Below are 8,614 nucleotides of genomic sequence, written 5' to 3'. Positions count from 1 at the left end.
ACACTGAGGTGACAAAAGTCATGGGATAGTAATATAAACATATACAGATGGTGGTAGTATCACATAATACACAAGGTATATAAGGGCAATGCATTGATGGAGCTGTAATTTCTACTCAGATGATTCACGTGAAAAGTTTCTGACACGATTATGGCCACGTGATGGGAATTAACAGACTTTGAACATGGAATGGTAGTTGGAGCTAGACACGTGGGGCATTCCATTTCAGAAGTTGTTAGAGAATTCAGTACTCCAAGATCCACAGCATCAAGAGTGTGCTGAGAACACCACACCTCAGGCTTAACTTCTCACCATGGACAACACAGTGACAGACGGCTTTCTCTTAAAAATTGTGAGAAGTGGTATTTGTGTTGAGTAGTTAGTGCTAACACACCATATGAAATAACCACAGAAATCAATGAGGGACATATGATGAATGTATCCATTATGACTGTGGAGCAAAATTTGGCATTAACAGCCTACAGCAACAGACGACCACCATAAGTGCCTTAGCTAAGAGCACAACAATGCCTGCAGTGCCTCTCCTCAGCTTGTGTCCTATTGGTTGGAAACTAGACAGCTGGAAAACCATGTCAATAAGCCACTGTGCAAGCTGGTGGCAGCTTCATAATGATTTGGGCTGTGTTTACATGGAATGGATTGGGTCTTCTGGTACAACTGAACCAATTGTCGATGGAAATAGTCATGTTCAGGTACTTGGAGACCATTTGCACCCATCCATGGGCTTCATGTTCTCAATGATGACATGTCACCAGGCCACAGTTGTTCGCAATAGGATTGAAAAGCATTCTGGATGATTTGATTGGTTGGTTGGTTTGTTTGGGGCATAACAGGACCAAACCACAGTCATCAGTCCCTTTTTCCTGACACAAGCAAGGCGCAAGGTACGGAAACACCCGAAGTACATTTGAGAAAGTAAAAGGAAAGGGAACCTCACCTAAAAAAAATAAAAAAAATAAATAAAAAATTTTAAAAAAAATAAAATAAAAGGGAACGAACAAAAAAATGGTGAAAACATCCAACACAAGGAAAAGTAGGAGGTGGTATTAAGACCATAGAGCAGATGGTCTGGGCTGGCTGATCACAAGAACAAAAGAGGACGAACCAGTCAATGCAACATATTAAATGTCCACCCCAAAAAGACAAGGTGAGATGAACACATGTAGGGAAAAGACGACCACCAAGACAAACAAATGCAAAGAAATTGCAACAGAGTTAAAATGGAAGGAGGGTGTCCTGGATGATTTGAGTGAATGATTTGGCCACCCAGATCATATGATCTGAATAACTTCGAACATTTATGGGACATAACCGAGAGGTCAGTTTGTGCACAAAATCCTGCACCGGCAACATTTCACAATTATGGATGGCTATAGAGGCAGCATGGCTCAATACTTCTGCAGGGGACTTTCAGGGACTTGTTGAGTCCATGACACATCAAAATGCTGCACTATGCTGGGCAAAAGGAGGTCCAACATGATATTAGAAGATACTCCATAACTTTTGTCACCTCAGTGTATTTTCACTTATAAATGTTTCTATTGAAACATCTGTAACTTTAGTTGTGGTATCAATGTTCGATACCACACTTGTTAGGGGTTGCAGCTATTGATCGCATTCCGCACTAGTATCACTGGACCCACGAGTCGAGACTAGCACCACTAGCGCCGCACCGTGGCTTGCAACAAGTCTCTAGCGTGCGCTCAGCCACTCTTGCTTGGGGCATCAAGTAGGAAAGTAGTATAGCCTTCAACTGATAGGAAGCAACCTCTAACAAGGCGCTTAGTTAAAGTATTGCCTATGTGATGCCTTTATAGCTCTCTGTTTGTAATTATATTCCTCCTGACTATGAAGACTCCTGTACCACCAGTTAAGTACAATATATTATTTTTTTCCAATGACTTCTAAGTATTTTAGTCATCATAGACCCAGACCATGCAGCCAGCTCCTTATTGACTTCAGTGACAAACCTGCTGTATATGCAAAGAAGAGATTTGTATGTTTCTATTTAGCACTGGCCACCAGTCATTCACATTGGAGACGGTTCATTTGTCGTCGTCATAACATTAGTAGTCCTGTTGTCCTCAGTTGTATGTAATGTTATGGTATGTTGGTAACTTTTACTTTTGGACCATCCAATTACAATCGAATGGAAACACAATTTTCAAGCCATATGCATTTCGCCTTTATTCTTCACAAGGCACCTTGAGTGGCCTGGAATATGCACATATTTTTGCTTATACAATTTAGTTTAAATTTTGGGACAATGTTTAGATAGGCTATAAACACTTCTGGTGACTGGCTTCTCTATGACGCAGTAATAACTTAAAATTCTGCTTACAGGATGCTTGGATGTTTTTCTACATGTTGCGTTTTTGTTCCATTTTCTGGCACTTTCCTCCTCCTTGCCATTTAAAAATTTGTTTTCCATACTTCACAGCTTTAGGAACTGAACACTTGTTTTGATGCTATGTTTTGGTTGGTGTTGGCAACTGTCGAATGTTATCGCCAACTACTGTGTGTAATTTTGAGATATCTGTGATCTCTCTCCCTCTCTCTCTCTGAGAAAACACACACACACACACACACACACACACACACACACACACAGATCACAGATGTCTCAAAATTACACTCAATAGTTCGCATTACCATTTGATTTTTGACAACATTTGACAGCCAGCAACAACGACCAAAACAAGTGTGCTGTGAAGTCTGCAAAACAAAATTTCAATTGGCAATTATAAGGAGGAGGACAGGGCCAAAAATGGACAAAAACACATGTAGAAAACCACCCACCAATCTGGTAGCAGAATTTCAAATTACTACTATGTCATAGAAAAGCCAACCACTAGAACTGTTTATATATATATTATAATCCCAAAATTTAAACTAAATTGTATAAACAAAAATATGTGATTATTCCAGGCCACTGGAGATGCCTTATGAAGAATAAATGAGAAAAGCTCATGGCACAAAAATTGTGTTTCTTTCAGTTGTAATTAGATGGTCCAAAAGTAAAAAATTACAATATACCATGTCTATTGAAAGTACTGTAATTTCTCTTTACCTTATTTTAGTTTTATTTTATTTACACCTCAAGTTCCGTAGGACCAAATTGAGGAGCAAATGTCCAAGGTCATGGAACATATCAGTACATGAAATTACAACATAAAAGTAATAACAGATAAAAATAAAATGTTTATGAACCCAAAAAAAGTCAAGCCATAAGTTTAAGTAAACACAGTCAACAATATGACATAAGAATCAGCTTAATTTTTCAAGGAACTTCTCAGCAGAATAGAAGGAGTCACCCATTAGGAAACTCTTCAGTTTCGATTTGAAAGCGCCTGGATTACTGCTAAGATTACTGAATTCTTGTAGTAGCTTACTGAAAATGGATGCAGCAGTATACTGCACACCTTTCTGCAAAAGAGGTGAGGAAGTCTGATCCAAATGCAGGTTGGATTTCTGCCGAATTAACTCTTAGGAATAAGCTGATATCGTTAACAAGAAATGACACTAAAGAATATATAAGCTGATATTGTTAAGAAGAAATGACATTAAAGAACATATATACATATATTTTTCTTTATTGAGAGGCCAATGTCAAAATACCCCGACTAGTGAACAGGGGTCGACAAGAGGTTCACAAACTTACGCCAATTATTGCCCGAACTGCCCATTTCTGAGCCAAAAATATCCTTTTAGAGTGGGAAGAGTTACCCCAAAATATAATACCATATGACATAAGTGAATAAAAAGCAGACTAATTTTCATGTCAAATGATCACTTACTTCAGATACAGTTCGAATAGTAAAAATGGCAGCATTAAGTCTCTGTACAAGATCCTGAATGTGGGCTTTCCATGGCAGTGTACTATCTACCTGAACACCTAGAAATCTGAACTGTTCAGTTTCACTATCATATGCCCGTTCAGTGAAATTAAAATTTCGGGTTTTGTTGAATTAAGTGTTAGAAACTGTAAAAGCTTAGTCTTACTGTGATTTAGTGTTAGTTTATTTTCTACACACCATGAACTTATGTCATGAACTGCACTCTTTGAAACCAAGCCAATGTTGCACACAACATCCTTTACTGCTAAGCTATTGTCATCAGCAAACAGAAATATTTTAGAGTTACTCATAATACTAGAGGGCATATCATTTATATAAATAACGAACAGGAGTGGCCCCAACACTGATCCCTGGGGCACCCCCCCCCCCTCCCTCCGTTTGACCATACCCCAACTCAGACCCCACATCACAGCCATTCTCAACACTGTGAATAATGACCTTTTGCTGTTTGTTGTTAAAGTAAGAGGTGAACCAATTGTGAGTTTTTCCCGTATTCCATAATGGTCCAACTTCTGGAGTAATATGTCATCAACACAATCAAATGCCTTAGTTAAATCAAAAAATATGCCTAGCATTTGAAACCTTTTGTTTAGCTCATCCAGTACCTCACAGAGAAAAGAGTATATAGCATTTTAATTTGTTTAACTACTTCTAAAGACGAACTGTACATTTGATAGCAATGTTCAATAATAACTTTAGCAAACACTGATGGCATAGAAACAGGTCTAAAATTGTCTACATTATTCCTTTCTCCCTTTTTATAAAGTGGCTTTACTACTGAGTACTTTAATTGTTCAGGAAACTGACCATTCCTAAAGGAAAAATTACAAATATGGCTAAGTACAGGACTAACATGTGCAGCACAGTACTTTAATATTCTGCTAAGTATTTCATCATATCCATGAGTCCTTAGTCTTCAATGATATAATTATTGACTCAATCTCACCCTTGTCAGTATCGCAGAGGAGTATTTCAGACATCAATCTCAAAAAGGCATTTTCCAAGAGAGTTATATGATTCCCTGTAGGAACTAATTTTTTATTTAATTCACCAGCAATGCTGAGAAAATGATTGTTAAATACTGTACATATATCTGTTTTATCAGTAACAGAAATATTTTTATTATGAACTGACTTTCTATCATCGACCTCAGACATTTTTCCTTTGATTGCATAATACTAGAAAAATTTGCGTATCAATCACACTCAAATAATACACTAAAGATGGAAACCTACAACAGCACCACCATATTTAAAATAAAAATTAGTTTCTATACATGTGTCCCCTCCATTTTTTTTTTTTTTTTTTTTTTTTTTTTTTTTTTAGATTACTCAGACTGTGTGTGATGATAAATTATATTTTGCAAGCTCCGTTACAATCTTGGCACATGACAGACACTGACTGTTGTCTCAATAGTCTTAAATAACCAATTTTCATAAAAAATTATCTGCAAGAGCGCAATACTTTATATTTTTTGTTAGAAGCCTATCAATTGCATTTAAAATTCAACCACTCTGCACTAAATATCATAAATATCATTTACCCTTAATCCACACAAATGAGAGTGTTACAAAAGTCAACAGTTTTATGGATATTGACTTTTATTTTCCACTCATTATCACACAACAAGGTGAGTACTCGGCATTGTCCAGATACTTAGTTATTCCAGTATTCTATTAGTCCATCTCCTTCTCCCCCCTCTATCTCCACCTCCTCCTGCCCCCACTCTCTTCCACATCCTCCTCCACCCTGTCTCTGTCCACCTCCTTCATCCCCTTCTCTCTGTTCATTTTCTGCCCCTGTCTCTCTCTCTCTTCCCCCCCCCCCCCCTTCCTCCTCTGTAAATCTCCTCCTCCTCACCCCTTGTAAGTCCAACTCCCCCTCACTCAGCTCTTTAACAATCTCCTCCTCCTCCCCCCCCCCTTCCTTATCTCCTGCACCCCTTCCCTCTGTCCCTCTCCTACTCTTTCCTCTCTTTGTCCACTTCCTCCTCCTCCTCCTTCTCCCCCCTCTGTCCATCTTCCCTTCCTCTGTCCATTTCCTGCTGTACCCTTTCCCTGTCCATTTCTCCCACCCCCTCTCTCCGTCCACCTTCTCCTCCTCCCACTTCTCTCCACATTATAACCCCCACCCCAAAAGGAGGTCACTAGTTCATACCCCCACAGTATTTCTTTCCAGATAGTAAGTAATGTATGCACCAAGTTTGGTTGAAACCAATCCAGGGGTTTAGGAGGACCTTTTATCCATAGCTTCACCCACATACGCACTTGTCACATATATTTAACATATGTCACTCATTTTTGTACCTCTAGCGAATTTTGTCCCACAGTTCCAGCTAAATATTTATGATACCATATATCCTGAATTACATGCGGTACAATGATACAATTTTGCTGGCACATCCAGTGGCATATGTAGATACCATTTTCTAATTGTGTTGTGAATAGATTTAGAAGTACAGAAATAATAAATTAAAATGCCACACATGATACAAGTTTCACTGTAAGCAGTAAACTTTTTTCCTTTCATCATTTTGCAGGGAGTGTAGGCAAAAAAATGTTTGACATAATGTGTAAAGTTTGTAGCAACCCACTAAGTGCTATTAATTCTCAAATACTGGATGAATATATTCTGGCTATTTGCACATCATGGGCTACAATACTTTTTCACTCCCACCCCCACTCTTACTCCTTTGAGAGGGAGGTGGTTCTACCCCCACAGTGGCTGTTAACAGATAGTAAGCGATATATATACCAAGTTTGATTGAAATCAATCCAGTGTTTTACAAAGAGATGTGGAACATACATACATTTATATATAGAGACATACACACACACACACACACACACACACACACACACACACACACACACACACACACACACACAGAATATGTACACTTTTATAAAATGTTTGCAAGTGGAACATATCTGTAATAATGTTTTGATAATTTATAATAGTGGGAAGTATACTTCCACTATAGAACTGTAAAATTTTCTTAGGAAAGCTGCAGCAATATATATCACTAAATGGCGAACCCGGTTCACAGTCCCAGTTGCAGGCTGCCTAACTAACAGTTTCCAGGGGGACAACAAAGATTTGACTTTCAGAATTTCATATAATTATTGACCAAATTTAAAAAGTTAAAATACTGTCTTAATCTACCAGTTAAGAAGTATGAACTCATGTCAAAAGTTTAACAGTTAGACAAGTATTACAGCTAGAAACTGGCAGCTTAACTTGTGGCATGCCAATTACCCAGACTATATTCATCCAGTATTTGAGAATGACAGTATTTAGTGATTTCCAAACAATTTTATACACAATTTGCAACCTTTATGAAACTTTTTATTGCTGATACACTCCACAAAATGATGGAAGGAAGAATGATCATCACTTATTACATTTTTATTGTTTATTGAGTTCTACTTTAGCATCTGACATGACTCTTTATTTATTACTTCTTTACTACTCTTTCAAAGTGAAAAAAATTTGTAGTGTGTCCACATGTACCACTGAACGTACCTGCACAATTATATCATTGTATGACACGTATTTAAGGACCTATGATGTCAAACATTGGTATGTGTGAAAAACCAGCTTTTGTTTAAGATGGAGTACCCATTACCCTGACTATAATCATCCAGTGTTTCATAATGAGAGCATTTAGCAATTTCCAATAAACTTTGAACACAATTAGAGTTTTGCATCTTGAGCCATTAAGGTTTTATATGCTTAACACCACATATTTAACTCATTTATAAAGTAATGAGACACCTGAAGTTGTTTTGGATATGGAAGTTTGATTTTTTAAAGAATTGAGGATGGGGGGGGGGGGGGGGGGTGTTTGCTGGTAGTATATATTACACAGTGACTAATATTTTGGAACTGTTGTTGCCTGTCAATTTTCCAGTGTATTTCTGTAAACAATTTTGTTGCTACCTCATTGGACTAATGTCAGATAGTGCACAACATTTCATTTACAATGAAACTATACAGAAGTACATGTGCACAAAAAAGCAGTGGCAAGTACAAGATTCCATGTCTTGGAACATGGAACTATGAAATTGTGGGTAAATGCAGATGACACTCTTCATGTTATTGCATTTACTTATTCCAGTGCAATACATAATACTTTCTCCCTAAAGGTGACAATGCTCAATGACACAGTACTGGTCTCATCAATGAATTCCTTCAGCAGCAAACAGTTCAGGGGAAGGAATAAAGAACTCAGTCTCTTGAGATTCTTTCCAAAGAGCAGGTGTAGCATCTACCTCAGGTGGTGAATTGCTGCTCAAGGTAATCACAATATTGCCATAACTTGAGCTATGGCGAACTAATGCAATTATTTTGCTCATTTTAAACATGATCAAAATTGTAATTTTTTTTTCTTTAGAACTGTTTTCATGTTCAGTGTATGTACTATCATGGATCTACACTTTATTTAATTAAGTTTAATTGTATATGGCTGACAAGAAACTTCATTAATATTTTTGTGATTTTTTTCCTTTGACTTTTGGATATCTGAATATACAGAGAGACAGCTTAAATGTTTATTCTGTTAAACTGATGTTAGTCCAAGTAAAGGAAGTTATTTTGGTACATGAATAATAAACAATGAAACTATATTTATGAAAGCAATTTACCCAGACAGTTAGAAGAGTGACATTACATTGTTCTTTTGGAGAGGTTATAAGTGTTCACTTTCTGACCTCTTAAGGGTTTTATCTTGCAGT

Source organism: Schistocerca serialis, chromosome 3 (genome assembly GCF_023864345.2).
Source record: "Schistocerca serialis cubense isolate TAMUIC-IGC-003099 chromosome 3, iqSchSeri2.2, whole genome shotgun sequence".
Lineage (NCBI taxonomy): Eukaryota > Metazoa > Arthropoda > Insecta > Orthoptera > Acrididae > Schistocerca > Schistocerca serialis.
Note: the sequence above shows the minus strand (reverse complement) of the source record.